The sequence below is a fragment of the Macrobrachium nipponense genome, chromosome 37, assembly GCF_015104395.2.
Source record: "Macrobrachium nipponense isolate FS-2020 chromosome 37, ASM1510439v2, whole genome shotgun sequence".
NCBI lineage: Eukaryota > Metazoa > Arthropoda > Malacostraca > Decapoda > Palaemonidae > Macrobrachium > Macrobrachium nipponense.
In genome coordinates, this window is record NC_061097.1 from 19984391 (window position 1) to 20001310 (window position 16920).

The window sequence follows — 16920 nt, forward strand, 5'->3', positions numbered from 1 at the left end:
GAACAATCCCACAGTGGGCATTGATTTGAAATTCAAGCTTCCAAAGAATATGTGTTCATTAGGGAGATTAAGAGGTGGTAAAGGGAAATACTGAAAGCAAAGATCTCGCTTAAAGAAAAAATAAATTGGTGTAGATAAAAAATAAATGAAAATAAAAATAGTATTAGAGTAATGCATTGCATCTTAGCCAGAAGATTTTAAGTTCCAATTATACATGACATCCTTAGGGAGAATTTCACATTCCAACAGTGCGAGGAATAAAGGACCTGTGGAACCGATTAGTTCTACAACAATTCAGGGACATTAATACAGCTTGGTAGCGTTGTTCAGCAAATCTGGTGGCTTTCTGCAGGAAAAGGGGATAAAGAATTAATTGTGAATGCGAGAGATCACTTAAAATACGTGAAAAAATTGACAAACGAGACTATCCATTTATGGTCCAAGTCTTAAGTGTTAACTCTGTTAGGAAACAAGTCTACACACTATCTAAACGAAAAATCTGGGGCAGAAGCAGACATTCGTACTGGAGAACAGCATTCTAGTAAAGGAAGGATAGGTGACCTTAAACAGGTTGGATTTTGATTTTGTCACTTTATAAGAGATCTTTCATGCAATTCTAACTTTCGTGCTACATTTGCTGATACTTTTATTAGAAGTTTCTCAAAAGTAAGTTGCGAGTCAAAAGTTACACCTAGAATAGTTTATCTTCACTCTTTCAGCTGAGTCCTATCCACCTGGAGGGGGAAAACTAGTAGGAAAAAATGTACGAGATCTGCTAATCAACCGTTTTCATTGTGTTTGAGTTCAGCCTCATACCCCGCCGACTACACATTTCATTGATCCGCAACAAGTCACGACTGAGACTCGGGGCAGCTTCATTTCTCCAAGTGTTGTATCATTGGCAGAATGAACAATCTTATTTTCCGGCCAACAACCAAATCACATTTATACACTAAAAATAAGTGGGGACCAAGAACCACAGAGATCTCTCATGAATTTGCAGAAGTGTGAAATTTACACAAAGCCCAGAAGTGTATCCTTATTTTTGAGGTGCCTGATGTACCTTGCCATATAAATATTGAAATAAAGAAAAGCCATTCAAGCAGAAACCATGTTACAATTGTTTCAAGTTTTGACACCACTACACCAATTGCAATTTGTAGATTAAAAAAATGAAAATATGTGATACTTGCTGAACATTGGAGATTATTCATTTGAAGCCAGGTGCATCAGCTGCAATACGAGTCAAATCCAGTGTCAAGATTTGCCTGCAATATAAAGTAGAAAATACAGCTCTCAACAAATGTCACCATACATTCAAGTTTAGGATACGCTAAAAAACGAAAAGCCTTAAGATATGCAATGCAGTGGGAAAAAAAAAAAAAAAAAAAAAAAAAACACCACTACTTCATCACCGAACTCAACAAGAAAAATTGACAACAGGACCCTCCCCGGGAAATGGCAACCAAACTTTCAGGCAGTCTCCCCCCCTTGATCTGGGCGAAGCTTGAAGCGTAGACTGGAAGGGTGGTCAAACCTCAAATCCCTTTTCGAGGGCCAGTTATGCACTTGGTTATGGTCTCGAGGGCCATCTAAGACTTCTTATGACTCATTTATTAATATTTGCAATAAAAGCCTTATTGCCAGCAATTATATGAAACAAATTATTGTCATATGAATGAAAGGTAAAACTTATTATGTCTCGTTTTAACAGTTTAGTAACTTTAGTTAAAATTTCCTCAGTTCTAACAGTTATAGTAACTCTAGTTGAAAAATCTCTTGGCACCTCGCCGGTCACGAGTTTGACACCCCTGGCGTAGAGTTATGTGCAGATGTCGAACCTTCGTGGTTCAGTTTTAATAACTGCAAAAAGACTCCATATCTCCCAAGTAAAAAACCAAAGATTATTGTCGTCAGACTTTCGAATGGTTTAAAGCCCCTTGAAATTGATGTCTCAACATCATGCTCCTCATAATGCACCCACAAACAATTCTAAATGCAAGAAAAATGGTCACAATCCATAGGTCAAGACATGGATCAAATCGTAATGCAAAGACATCACAGTCTTTCATAAAATAAATCTCTAATCAATCTGAATGGAATTTCCAAGGTCCGAGAGCTAAATTTGATGAGTTAAAGGCCAATAGAGTACTCTATTGGCCTTGGAGCTAAAATTAGTGAATACTCCCTCATATGCCTAGAGGAAAATTTTTTTAAACACTCCTTGCCCAGGGAATATTAAGCGTTATAAAGTTATAGAACTCCCTACGACCAACAAATGGCTGGTCATGGTTCAAGTCTCGATGTCTGCCTTGATATTCCCCAAGTATCTCATAATATTCTGTGTCCTCCTCTGCAGGCAATGGTTATACAAACTGAAATACGTACGTGGCATACCGTTTGCCCTCTGTCCAAACTGTAAGCTTTCATGTGGTATGGCATGATGGGGGTCACTCCCCCCCCCCCCCCCCCCCCCCCCCCCACCACCCCCCACCTTCCCCCCCCCCCCCCCCCCAACTCTCCCCCCCCCCCCCCCCCCCCCCCCCCCCACCATTCTTTTCCCTCGGATGAAAAGCTGGACAACCTTTATGGGTTGATATTCTAGCCAACAAAAGGGGGCAATCTTATATAATATAATAGAAAGAGAAGATGTGAGGCTCTCTAATACAGGAGAGCGCCCACACATTTTCATATTCAGACAGGTACACTTTTCAAATACTGACGTTTCAGTCGTAAGGTTTAATTGCTTTAACAAATTTCGGGTGGAGAACATTATGTGGATGATTCAGATAAAAGTGATCATGCAATAATTGTCATCAACATCACTAAGAGGCCACCTATTTAGAAGTTATCATGATTGTTGCTTGAAAAAGTAAACTGGAAGAAATTCAAGTAATTACGCGAGCTATAATGCAACACACACTAATTTGAGAGAGTAGACGATTTCATATAGCAGGAATTCAGTATTCCCAACCACAAGACTATTCCGAGGGCTGACTCAGCGCCGTTAACACCGGAGAGAGAGAGAGAGGAGAGAGAGAGAGAGAGAGAGAGAGAGAGAGAGCAACACAGTTTAATCAAAGCAGCTAAATATAATTCACGGTTACCGTTTTCTCTGTGAACAGTAGAATGCCACCATATGCTGTTTTGGGGGAAGGGAAGACAAATAGTTGGTAAATACGCACCACATCCATCTACTATAAACATGGATGGTCAATATCTACATGACAGATGTATCCGAAGTGAGCAATACCCAAGCTGATTTTTTTTTTGTTTTTTTTGGCATAGCAAGTAAAAGTTGACCCTATACACCAGCATAGATATGCAGAACAGAAATTACCTGGAATTTACAGCAGAAAGAGGAATTTTACATTCTTACCTTTGATTATAGTGTTAGCTTCAGCTCTAGCAATTTTCAATGATGCAACCCCAGGTCCTGACGAGATTCTATACGAAACGGTAAAGCATGTACCTGTAACCACAAAAATATTTATATTGTGGTACATTTTATAAACAGTGTAGTCTGATGCACTACAATTTGGGAACCATGCTTTTTCAAACGCCGGAAAAGATAAATTTTTAAGATCAAACTATTGACCAGTCTCTGATATCTGTTTATGTAAAATCATGCAGAAAAATAGGTAAATACAAGGCCAGTATAGTACTATTTTTTTTTTTTTTTATCACCTATCCAATGGGGCTTCATTAGAATTGGATCCAACACTAAAGCATACGACACTGCTTGAAGGCATTGTATACATACTTGAATACATTAATCTGGGTTGGAACAGAATTGCCTTTATTCATGCAGGTATTTTTAGTGCGCCAAATTATACGAGCCAGGTGATACCCTATCCAAGAAATACCAAGGTTGTTCGCCAAGTAGTGGGCAGAGTATGATATTACAAACCATGGCCATGAATGGGATATCCCCTGACATTTTATGCACATATTTTATCTGTGTATTATTGCTGGAAAAACAAAATGGCAATGGTTGAAGGAAAACAAAAAATCTGGTAGTCCATATAAATTAGTTCTGGGCAGAACTTGTAAAATTTTCTTCTATTAAAAACTGTTGAAGTGCAGACAAGTTTGTAACCCGAAAATCGTCGTAAGCCGGAACATCACCAAAAATCCTAAGAAAACCTTACTTTTAATGCTTTGGGTGCATTCAATACTATGTAAACTGCATTCTCATTGCATTTTGCATAAAAAAACCTTCAAATATTGATTATTTTGTATTTTGGTGTCATATTTCTTCTGCAAGATGAGCGTTGTAGGCGTCGTAACCCTGGAAATAATTTCCGATGAATATACTTGATAAGCGCCTTAACCTCGGAACGTCGTAAGCTGAACCCATCGTAACCCGGGGACTGCCTGTAAATCAATGGCAAGCGAATTCCCCACTCTAGCAGTAGCCTGGTTTTTAGGGTAACTTTAGACCTACGATGTCATTGGTTCCTCAATTTCTATGCTCTGCTTAAGGTTGCTGTGCTCTGTCTTCACCTGTTCATAGGAGGTAAGTAAACCATCTAATATCTCAATCGTTTCTTGTCAGAGTTATGTTATTGAACAACATTTGTTATACTTTTTACTCTGCAGGCTACTGGGAAAATACATATCTCATTCCGCAATACTGTATTCCCAATACGGTGTGCCCTTGGGTTCATACATTCCTCTGGGGAATCTATACTGCAATTTTTCTAGCTCTTGTAGTTGTTTTCAGTGATGTTAATCCATGTTTCTTGTTGCAAATAATGTTGGTACCACGACTGTTTCGGAGATCTTGTATAACTTCTAGTGCCTTCTTAGCTACTTTAACACTCCAGCATAATTTTCTCGACCTTTTGATTTCTCTTTTGATACGTGCTTCCTTCGAGCCATTCTTTGTGTACATTCTCGTAGGTATTTGTATTCTTTTACTCCCGCCTAAGTATTGGGCCACAGTTAATCTTTGTTCGTATTTGGGCATCAGTTTTCTTTGCTCTTTTATCTATTACGAGCACTGCTGACTTATTTTGCTTGGTAATGAAAGTAATTTCTTGAGCAGTTTCTAGGCTATGGCAGTAGTCAATTGCAGTGTCTATTCCTTCTTTCCTGCTCGTGGAAACATTAGGTCAACAAATATTTGGGACTTATTAAATTTCTTGTGTGTTACATTCTCTGCTATCTCATTCATTATGTCACTTTATGCGTCTCATCATTTCTGTGTACCTTTTTCCCTTCCTATTCTGGTACCTGGTCCTGTGACTATGTACAGTTCCTGCCATATTTGGAGCAACCTTCTTTGAAAACCTTATATTTTGATCCTACTTTGTGCGTTTCTCCCGTTTTTTTTAGAACCTGCAAGCTGCTTGTTTTCTTTATCTTGGACTTAGGCTTCTCCTGATTAACAATGAATTCCCTACCTCCCTCCTTTTCCTTGTGTTGATCTTGTCTTTAGTTAAATGCTATGCTATTCAGCATTCCCTTCTTCAACAGGGTTGGGTGCACTTCTAGTTGGTCCTTTCCACAGTTTTGCATTCTTTGTTTTCAACATCATCCATTACGTTTGATTTTAGCGTTTTTAGGTCTACTATGATGTGCCATTGGTTACTTTCTGGGCTCTTTTTATCAGTTTATATTTCCTACTACCTCTTCTTCTAATCTTTAGCTGTGTTGACCTAAATTCTTCTCTTAGTGTTGCTAGTTCTCTCCTGGATTTGTGTTCCAGTTTTTTTATCTGCGCTATTTATTCTATTAAACCATAATTTCCAGGTTGATGATGACCGTAGATATCTTTTTTATCTCATTTTTCATAGCATTTTCATCCTTCTAACTTTTTGCCAAACTCCCACTCAGACAGAAGTTTTATCTTCTGTCTCTTGCTTCCTCACAGCACCTCCTGGAAAACCAGTACTATATAGGCGTTGTACCTTTTCCGTAATTTTAATAGGTTTATAACAATTCTTCATTTGGGTCTTGTTTCGGGCCAGTGTTTTTATTTATGCAATGAAAGCAATACACTTTTGCACATTCATCACACACTGTGGTATAACAAAAAATGGATTTTTTTTTTTTTTATCGAGGACTTCTTGATGGATGAATTTTTGTAACGTGAAATTGTGGGACCTATATTACCGCTATTCCAGCTACTAAAAAACAATCTATTAGTCCAGGGGCCAAGATATGAAAAGTAGCCTAGTTTCAGAGTTGGTTCCAACCAACTTGAGTAAAGCTGAAACTCCATAGAAAATTAGAGGGGACCTTCGCACATCACTCTACCGTCACTCTATACCGGTAGTAGACTTCTATCTGTGTGCAAGGCTTCACAATTTGGGATTCAACGAACAGCTACTTAATAGGTCTTCCGCGGTTGAAAACAAAAACATTGCGCGGCAGATGAAATAGTCTCTTTTGTTTGTCATCGGGATTTTCAACGCTTCTCTCCTTATCTGTCATATTTCTTATTTGTCTTTCTTTTACCTAACAATTTGTTACTAATTTATCCATCCATTTATTTAATCATCATCAAGATAAGGTACTTTTTTTCGCTGTTTGGCAGCCCCTTTGTATTTGCCTGTAGTTCTTTTGGGTATTCGGTATCAAAATAACCATGATAACTGGCTACAACTTGGTTATATATATCGATATGAATGAATTTTAGAATCTTCAGCAAAAAATTACAGATAAATGAAAGAACTTACTCTGGACTGGCTTCAATCAGTCAATATCAAAAGTGTCAGCCTCGATGTACACAACAGTAGCATAGTTTATCCCTCATCCCATGAATGTGACACTATCTTCACTGTGTTGCTAAGATGCAAAAGAATTGCTCTTAAACTAGGCCAGAAAACAACATTAGTTACATTTGATCAAGTGCTATACTGTAAAGCCAAAGAGCTTGTGTTGGTAACTCCATTGCCACTCACCGATATTGTCATTCGCCTTGGAGGCTTCCATGCAGCTTAAAACTACTTGGCTGCAATAAGAAGATTCAGGCTTATTTGATGCTTGGACTAAATCTGCACAATGAATGCACGGCAAACCTTGCTGGACAGTCATGGACTTGAACAGTGAGAGCTCAAACTCACGTTAGAAGCCTTAAGGAGAATTTTATTAAAGAATTCCATGCTTGGCAAACACAAAAGCTGAAGAAAAGTTTTGAAGATTTGTTCCATTTGGCAGCAAGAAATAAGGTCAGCATTTGATGGTAGTCAAAGTACAAGGCCCATAAACATAAAAAAAACAGTGGATAAGCTTTAATCTAGAAAGAATCTTTTCTTAATGATTTTGAGTTATTCATAACATCATGATAATTGAATTAGATAAAGCACGTTATGTCTAACGTTTAAAATTAAAAAAAAAAAAAAATTTTTTTCTTTCAACGAAACTTTGAATTTCAAACCCCTATAAGGGAAAGCAAAGTTTAAATCAAAGGTTTTGAGTTAACTAATCTTATAGTAAGCCTACTCCGCGTTCGTTTGGTATAAATTAATTCATATGTGAGTTGGAACAACTGACTTAATCATGAAAGTATGCCAAAATTGCTGGAGAAATCAATAAGCATATTCTTTACAAGTAAAGTCAATATTTTTTGTAACCTAACACACACTTGCAATTCTACTACCGGCCTCAAATGGTGTCTTAGAGTCAGTCTACTCAAATAATAATGTAGTAGCTTTACACAAAGTGGTTGGAACGAAAAATGAAATTTGGACCATTGGCCCCCGGGACTATATCGGCTAATGCGTCTTTTCAGACAATTGGTACTAGCGGATAAAACGCTAGGTATCTCCAAATACGATCCGGCCACGTGAACAGATTTTTCTTATTTTTATTACTCCTCACCTTCTACTCGAATTTCCTTTTCCTTGCTCCTTTTTGTGCTGCGCCGTTTTCCTAATGTGGCAGAGAAAACAATTAACGAAGTCTCTTCACCCATTGTTGGCCTCATTCTACACCCTGCATTATGGAAAGAACAGGACGTTAAAATTACGAATTTCTTAGACCAGTAGTATAAGCTAGCCAGCAAATAAACATTGACGATAATATCAGTAATTCAAAAGTACCACTGGGAGCCGTAGGGAGGATAGTGCCGTCAGTGGACCTCATGCGGTGCACTGTAAGCATTACTTAAGGTTCTTTGAAACGTGCCTTCGGCCCCCTACCTACACCACTTTCGTTCCGCTTTTATTGTGCTCCTTTCATATTCTCTTTCTTCATCTTACTTTCCACCTTCTCCTAAACACTTTTATTCATAATGCAACTGCGAGGTTTTCCTCCTGTTACACCTAATTTCAAACCCTTTACTATCAATTTCCATTTCTGCTCTGAATGACCACATAGGTCCCAACGATTAGCCTTCGGCCTAAATTCTACATTAAATTTAATTCAACTATGGGAAGGCAATGGCGGTCAATGGGGACCCCATTACGCTCAGGGATTCGACCGGCTCAGATATTGTCAGAACCAGCTATTGCCTAAATATATTATAGCCACGAAAAGTCTCTTACCTGACTTTTATAGAAAAAAAATCCACTTGGCAAATGGTGACGAGCAAAAAGTAGTTATACAAGGCAAAGGCGTTTGTTACCAAACTTGTTCATCAAAACTGTTCAACGAAGGTTCTTCCCTTGTGGGGAGGTGGCGGTGGTGGGAACTCACTAGCAGAAAAGCAGTACCGCCTATTTCAGAATTAAGCCCTATAACGTTTCACCGACTTCCCTTTTTTGTGAGCTCGTTGGTAGAAAATGCATAAATTATCCATTCCGATATGCCATAATATCTAGTAGGTGGTGAATGCAGATGAAAAACTCATATTCATCATTTAACTGATGAATCAAGAAGAATGCCCAGTTTAAAGCAGATTCGTATACCTAAAGAGGCTGGATGGTTTCGATGATTTACTATTCTTCTGGATAGTTTCGATGCGTTACTATAACTTCAAGTAAAATAAAAATAAACGTCACAGGGACAAAAAGTAAAACCCCCCAAAATAAATCTTACTATACTTAGTAAGATAAAAAATAAAATAAATAAGCAGAATGCAAATGTTGAGAAGAGATACTTTGGCCCTTCCCCAGAAGTTCAACTCTCCCCTAACGTCAAACCTACAATATTTTGCCCATGCGAGGTACCTTGTCTTAAAATTCAGGGAAAAAAATAATGCAAATATATACCCAATATAAAAAAAGTACTTAGCCAGAGATTTTCTTATCGGGGTACATAAATTTTTTCATGCTAGATGCTAAAAAATACTTCGCTATAGATTTTCTTTAAATTTATTCTGTTGCAAATAAGATTTTGTTAATTTATCACAGTTCATCCAAGAATCAAAAATAATATATAAAAGTCTAGATAAAAAGTTGATGGGAGCCAAGAACATACTCCATTCTTCATTGTAAAAAAAAAAAAAAAAAAAAAAAACAAAAAAAAAAAAAAAAAAAAAAAAGCCATACCCCAGTTAGACACTTATTTTTTATGAAACCGGACGCACACACACACACACACAACACACACACACACACACACACACACACACACACACACACACACACACACACAATGGTATTGGGTCGAACTATAACAAGAGTCAAAAACTTAAAATGTTAATCTATAAGAAAAGTTAATGAAACACAGAACTCTTATAAGAGAAGCATTTTAACAAATTCACGAAGAAAAAAAACTTGAAACTTTTTGGGTGATGGTAGGTGGCAAGAAGAAATTACAGTAAGACAAGATAGGAGACAGCCATAGATGTATTAGTTGGGGGAGGCAAAAAACTTGGACAATGAAATGGAATTGTTGAAGAATCTTTTCTGCTTGGTAAATTTTAGTGTTCACGTTGATCACGTGAGGACGAGAGAGAGAGACGAGAGAGAGAGAGAGAGAGGGAGAGAGAGGGGAGAGAGAGAGAGACGATGAGAGAGGATGGGAGAGAGAGAGACTTTTAAGATTGCGATAAAACTACAGTGCATGTGGAGTCACATTTCCGGTGGAGGATTGAAGGAGGGCACCCCGTTCTATCAAACGGGACGTCAAAATCTAACTATAACAACTTTAATGGCATTTTAACAAAACAAAAGGACACTATGTAGTACATTAATTGGCTTTGTGTAAAACAATCATACAGTTAACTAATTGAAAAGTGATTCACGTCATCTAAACTGGCACACTCGATTGTTTTTCGAAGAAACTGCACTTCCTACCACTTGTTCATGTTATTATTACTAGAGCAGCGTCACACTTGTGACCAAAGGTTAAGGGAACATGTTTCTCTATTGGCATTTAACTCAACACTCCTCTAACGGGTGTTCTCAAATTTTATATTTCATTACCTATTTGTCAATATTCATATACCAAGAGAATGCTTGATTAACTGTCATCTATACTGGTTATTCTAACTCATTCCACGCTGTACTGGAAGCATCCCACAGATTGGTACTCAAGACTGGCGACTACGTTTAACTGAAGTGCTCAAATTGACCTTTAACGCAACATAACTTTAACGGTCTATAGATCAACATTTGAACAGAATTCCTAGGGAGGAGAATGAATACGCGGACTAAAATCCGAAACTTATTTATAATTAAGTTAAATAATAATGAGTCTTTATGGGCAGTTATATCAGTAACTGCTCGATTGTTAACTGGGTTGGAGTCCATGAAATGAAAGGAAGACCGCTGGCACCAGATCTCCCAGTCCTGCCCATCCCGTCCCACTCACTAAAAAAACCATGGAAAATATGGGAATTAATTTGAAAACACAAGACAATCCGGTATTAAGGAAAGGAAATTACGAAAGCAGAAGCTAGTCACGCTGGAATAATTCAAATATCCGTGCAAGTAAATATAGCAGAATATATTTTCCGGAAAAAAAAGGAGGAAATTTGTAGTAGCCTAAATAAAACAGCAGAAAATCGATATAAGTACAGCTGCAGGCCTATACAATATAAGTAAAGTATAATTTCAAATATAAATATCATGGGAGCCGAATCATATGCTACAAAAATCTTACACGGTTATAGCGTTAAGGAACAATTTAAAATTATGCTTTCCTTGGAATATTCAATGAATTGGTGATCTTTATTTTTTATAAGGGGTGAATGCAAGGAAGAGACTGTTTAACGAATCTCGGGGGTTTAAAAAACTTTAAAGCCACGAAGTCACGGTGCCAATGAAAGTGACATAGTACCTCAAAATTTTCCATCCTTTGAACTGATGTAAAAAACAAAGTCCATCGGTTTTACTATCAGGCGTTCGACGTTTGTTTTTGTTCGGAGTCAATGGCTTGAGGCTACTGCAGCTTGAATTAGGCAATGCTCCATTGCGAGTGAAGAGTATATGTATAGAAAAAATATGTTCTGGGCTTCCAAACGCTGTTGTCCACGATGGAACTCAAAATCTTGAACTGCCACTTCCGACCCTCCTAGCCGCGAAGAAAAACAGGCTGCCACTAGAGTTAGGAAGTTCAGGCAGTAAAAGTTTCTCCAACAAGCAGTTAGAAATAAAGAGGTGTCACTTTAATCACCGTGATTACAACAAAGATATCTTTACGGAAAACAAAAGCAATTATTGTAGCATTAAGGGAATTTTATATATCATAAATGCTATAAAGTTGCAATGATTAACTGAAAATTTATATTTTCTTCAACATTTTTATCTAACCAACAATGAACTCAACTTGTTGATCTAATGGGTCTTAACTCAATATGTTTTAGTGGGCTTTTTAACATAAGTTCCTGCAACGGTTCTTATAATTTCAACGTCCATAGCTTCAGCCAACCCATCAAATCCTCGTTCTCTAATGCTAATCACGTACTGTCTGTTGTCAATCTTAGTATTTGCTTTATACTAAGAAAATTTTAATTGCCAGGTACGATCAACATTCATAAATCAAACTAATGAGAAATTTACGTCAACTATACCTTACACTTCAAGCCTACCACCGGTTGGTACCTCAGGCGACTTTACATGCTTCTTGTCAACGGGCTATTCTGGAGGAACCTCAACTCAAAGTGCTGCTCTAACGAGACCTTGAAAGGCTTGAATCAACGTGATCTTCCAATGGTCCCTTGACTACGTAATTCTCCCCTAGGGCCTTAGCATGCTCCTCTAATGGGCTCCAACTCCGCATGCTCATGTTAGCTGGAAATGCTCCTCTATTAGGTCCTAATGTTACTTACTACTCTGTTGGGTCTAACAGATTGGCCTAAATAGTCCTGACAACAAATTTCTCCAAGTCAGCAGGCACTGCTGGGGTTATGAGTTCCATGGGAGTATTCCGAAAGGCTGGGAAACTGATATTGAGACCATCTCATCTATTTAACAGTGTAGTAAGCGCAGACGGCACTCAATGCTGCCATCAGGGCCGGATTAAGACCCTGTGGGGCGCCAAGTAGATTTTGGAGCCACCCTTATGTAATTCAAAATATAAAAACCATAAAATATTTATCCAAATTTAAAACTTACAAAATATGGAAAATTTTTATTTTTTGTATAACTTATTATTGAACCGTTTTCTCCTTTTTCAATTGCCAAGTCTTTGCCTTACTGTTCCGATGGGATTTTCTTATATACGTCAGCTGAGAAAATGAGAACGCTCAGCTGAGCAATTTTGACCATTAATGTTAAAAATATATATAAACCAAAGTCTACATTTGAAATGCAGACAAAATATTGTCTAATACAATTATTTAATAAAGTAAAAGTATGATAATCTTTTTACATTTTTTGTTGCACTGAACGTTTGGCGCACATACGAATGAAAATACTGAAGCCCAGCTAAGAAATTACCGTTTTAGTTCTCTGGGTAAGCATCAGTCAGCTTTTGACAGCACTGAGAATACTTTTCAATGTTAGTAGATGAAGTGACATGATGTGGTACATCACGTAGAAAGAAAATTGCCATTTCTTTGTATCTATCTCCATTGAAGTTTAACAATTGTGTAACAGGTGGTGATGCGAAATATATCTGTGATATTCAGATACAGTCCTGGTAAACCTCCGTCATTCGGTACCTTCATTTTGATACGTTTGAGAGTTGTAGCCGCATTGTCATCAACATATGGTAGAATTTCCTTTGTAGCCGCTGCTTGTCTTTCAAATTCATCTCGTGAAGAGCACAGTTGGTCATCTAATGATATGATACATACAGATCTGCAAGTTTTTAAGTTTACATCCTTACTGCAAAAATTCTGGAAAATCACATAAAAATTCAATATAAAAAACGAATTCTAACTCTAGTACTAACCTAAATTTGTAACATTATTTGCTTCGCCTCCAGTATCTCCCCTTTGTGACTGGTCTTCGTTTATATATTCTAATGCTTCTAGAATTTTAAAGATTTCAAAATTGCTGCCGTTGCCACTGAATATGTCTCCCATCTGGTATCAGAGGATTTTAAGACTTTCATTTCAAATGCAACCTTTAAGAATTTTTTCCTTACCGGCTGCTTCTTGAGGCTTTAGAAAAAAAACAAAGTTTGAGGAAATTAACTGCCTCTTGACAGAAGTAAACAGCACTTCGGCATACCAGATTTAGTGAAAGCTGCACAGGGAACATATAGTAGGAACTTTTCAAAAAATTTTTGCTGCATCCCCTTATAATGCTCAGACATGCTGGCAAGTGTTGTCATAAGACTGACCCTTATATTTTGAAAAGTTTCGGCTACAAGCGACAAGCGAGTATTGCAACACCCGATTTGCCATTTCCTCGCCGCTATGGCTTTTCATATCCTGAAAGGTTAAGCGTTTAATAGGCTGTCCATCTTTTTAAGAACCTAAGTAAAGCACTTCACTGATCGATACCCGATAGATCTGGTGTGGAATCAACTGACAAAACTAAAATAACCAGAAGATTTTCTTCAAACATGAGCACACTAACCTTTTGTGACATTAGTTGAATGTGCTTCTCACAGGTGGTTCTAGACCGGTAAAAAGGATTCCTTTGCCAGAATTTCCATATCTCGACAAGTGGATGAAGCTGGTGGCTTAGGAGTTCAGGATCCGTCAAAAATAACCATTTTGCAATGATCCAAACCTTTCTTCTGTTCCTCGAAAAGCCAAGCCACGTTCACCTAACATACGGATGACAGCTATGACAAGTCTCAAGACATGTTTCCAGTAACCACACTTCCTGAATTTGTTTCTCCAACTGTTGCCCCAATTACGCCGCATCTTAATTGTCTGCGAGTTAAGTATGTGAGTATGGACGAGTCTCTAAGAGAAGTGCTTTTTACAGGATTATCAATTGCAATAGTATTTCACCAGTCAAAATTTCCACTGCTTTTCTTTTATGTTAATCCCCAAGATATTATGATCCTTGGCGGAAGTCTGGACTCTCGAGTCCAATATTTTCATTTAACTTGGGGGCCCCTATTTGCGGATCCTGGTTCAGCTGCACCGTTTGTAGTATTTCACCATGTGCTATGGAAAATTTGTGGTGCCTCCTTACCTTGGTGACCTAAGCACGTGCTTATTTTTTTTAATTGGTTAATTCACCCTTACTTGTCATGGAGCGTTACTCTAGTAGGATGATTCATTGACAATTTTTAGTCTATGTATCATTGCAAATAAAAAAGTTAAATACTTCGCGAATTTCTTTTATTTCCCCTAAACTGATTTTTTTTAAGCATTGGAATGTTCCTCTAATATCTTGTAAATGTTACCGAAAAAAAGAACAATTATTGTACTGCATATGGATTGAAGTAATGCGTTAAGTGTAATACGTCATGACCAGACTTTTGTTTGCTTTTTATCGGAAAGCCTACACGTGGCCAAATCTAGTTTTAGCCTTATTTTCATGCTATTACTAGCCATAAATTAATATAAAGTTACGGCAGGAATTATTACTTTCAACAAATACTAAACGTTTCGAGTACGTCTAAATTTCGTGGAGGCGTTGCTGCCAGTCTGAACGAACAAGTCTACAAAAAGTGTGACATGTCGAATTCCGTCAAGTCAAACTCGGCTGGAACCAATTTCATACACTAAGCAGAGTTCTTTATTCTCATTTTTTACTAAAATGGACAAAACTAGAACATTAAGGAAATTTTTATGATAATTTTCTAAGGAAATAGTTTAAATCATTTTCTACAAAATTTTAAATTTGAAAAACAGAAGTTGACAATGAATAGTGGAAATCAAACATTATATACAGGGCACCACTGTCAAGTTCTAAGGAAACCAAGTTTGTTGGAGGACGATGTAAATAAGTGACAATCAGGCAATTGAACCCAAAGAGGTCAGTACCGCTGAAAGTACCTACCTACGTACATGCCAAGTGGAAGCTTATTAACATTTAAGTATTATAGTCATCGGATCCCTAAGAACATAAATTGTGGCGCGATATGTTAATTTTAAATCTAGTTTCAGGGTAAGACATAAGCGTAAGTTTACATATAGGTTATCGCTTCGGATACCCTGAAATACCGGGATTATAATCGCTCATAAGTGCAATGAAACTTATCTTTTAAGCGATTTCGAATTCTCATTATTAATGCATGAAGTACATAGTTTAATAATAACTTACAAGAGGCGAATTTTGCTAGTAATGTTGTGTTGTTGCTAGCTTAAGACGGCTGAACTACTAGAACAGATCATTTGCGTAAACAAACGTTCAGTTGTCAAGTTATCTGGCAGTTGTGAAAAAAAAGGTCTGAAAACCTGTCAGCAATTCACATAACCTATTATTCATTAATGTCAATCTGTGTTAAGCCCGACAAATTACGAAAAAGACAGTATTCATAAATGAAACGTCAATTGCATTAAAGTTGTAAAATGTACTTTAATATATTGACTAACCTATAAACTTTCATCGTTGTTAATTTAAAAGTCCATGATTCCAATTACTTGTTCAGCGTATCTTACGAATAGCCTAAATGTCCAGTTCCACCGTAGGCTAATAACATACCGGTAGTTCAGGATTAACTTTACATTTTACACCTTCAGTGTAATTAAAGTTGGGCGTCTTTTTATACGTAATTTGTCACAGCCTGTGTCACTGGGTGTCTGCCAAAACATTCAGGAATACATTAACAAATATATCTCAAAACCTATGTCAAGTACGTGTCTAGTTAAACGCAGAAATTGCTGGTTCTTAAAGTACCCTACACATACATTTGGTCTAATACCACTTATGTGCATTTGAATAAACTATAGAGTTTAGATTATTTAAAAATTTTAAACTTTATATGACACTGTAAAGTGAAGGTAACTACCACTGACAAAGTCGTTACATAAAGGCTGTTTCTTCAGAAATAGCGCTAACCATTGTCCCGAGTCATACAACAAATTTAAACCGGCTACCAATAATTACCAATAGTGCATACAAATGCACGATTCAAGAGCCCGCATACGGCCTAGCGACGACTTTACAGTATTTAGAACAATTATCTGACAGCCTTTTTTTCACCAATGTAACGCATACTGCATAGGATTAAAGAAGCCACATGTGCATGCACATCACTGAAGGGTCCACTAGCGTAGAAATCCTAATACAAAAAAAAAAGTCATCCCTTCAACTGACTAACACAAAACCGATAATACCTATAAATGCTTATAATGTACACGTGCTGGTCATGAGGTACTGGAATAACAGGAATTCCGTATATAATAAAAATCACAGTTTCCTTACCAAAGGTTGAAAGTAAACTAGGTCGCTAATGAACCACCAGTTAACACCCGTCCCTTACGTGCAGGGATTGATATTCAAAATCCAGAAACGATTAATTTCCAAAAACCAGTGTTTCGAGTAGCACTTCCTATGAAGAAAACAAGCCGTGGAGCGAGCTATGAGGTAACTCAGGTAAGTCAGAGTTCAACTATCAGCTGTACACTGGCTGGCAGGTAAGCTCGCGGTTTGTGGGAAACAATACTAACACTACTTGTGTATTTAACGTGAATGGCTTTGGTAACGCTGACCCCAGAGATAAAGTGCT

At 37.4% G+C, this 16920-nt stretch overlaps 1 long non-coding RNA gene across 1 annotated transcript; it reads right to left on the reverse strand.

The window, feature by feature from the left end:
- Window positions 1-226: 226 nt before the first annotated feature.
- Window positions 227-16774, reverse strand: LOC135209060 (uncharacterized). The gene is made up of 3 exons (XR_010313289.1): window positions 16617-16774; window positions 3380-3472; window positions 227-1268 (listed from the first exon to the last, which is right to left on the reverse strand). It is a non-coding gene; the product is annotated as an uncharacterized LOC135209060 (long non-coding RNA).
- Window positions 16775-16920: the final 146 nt, after the last annotated feature.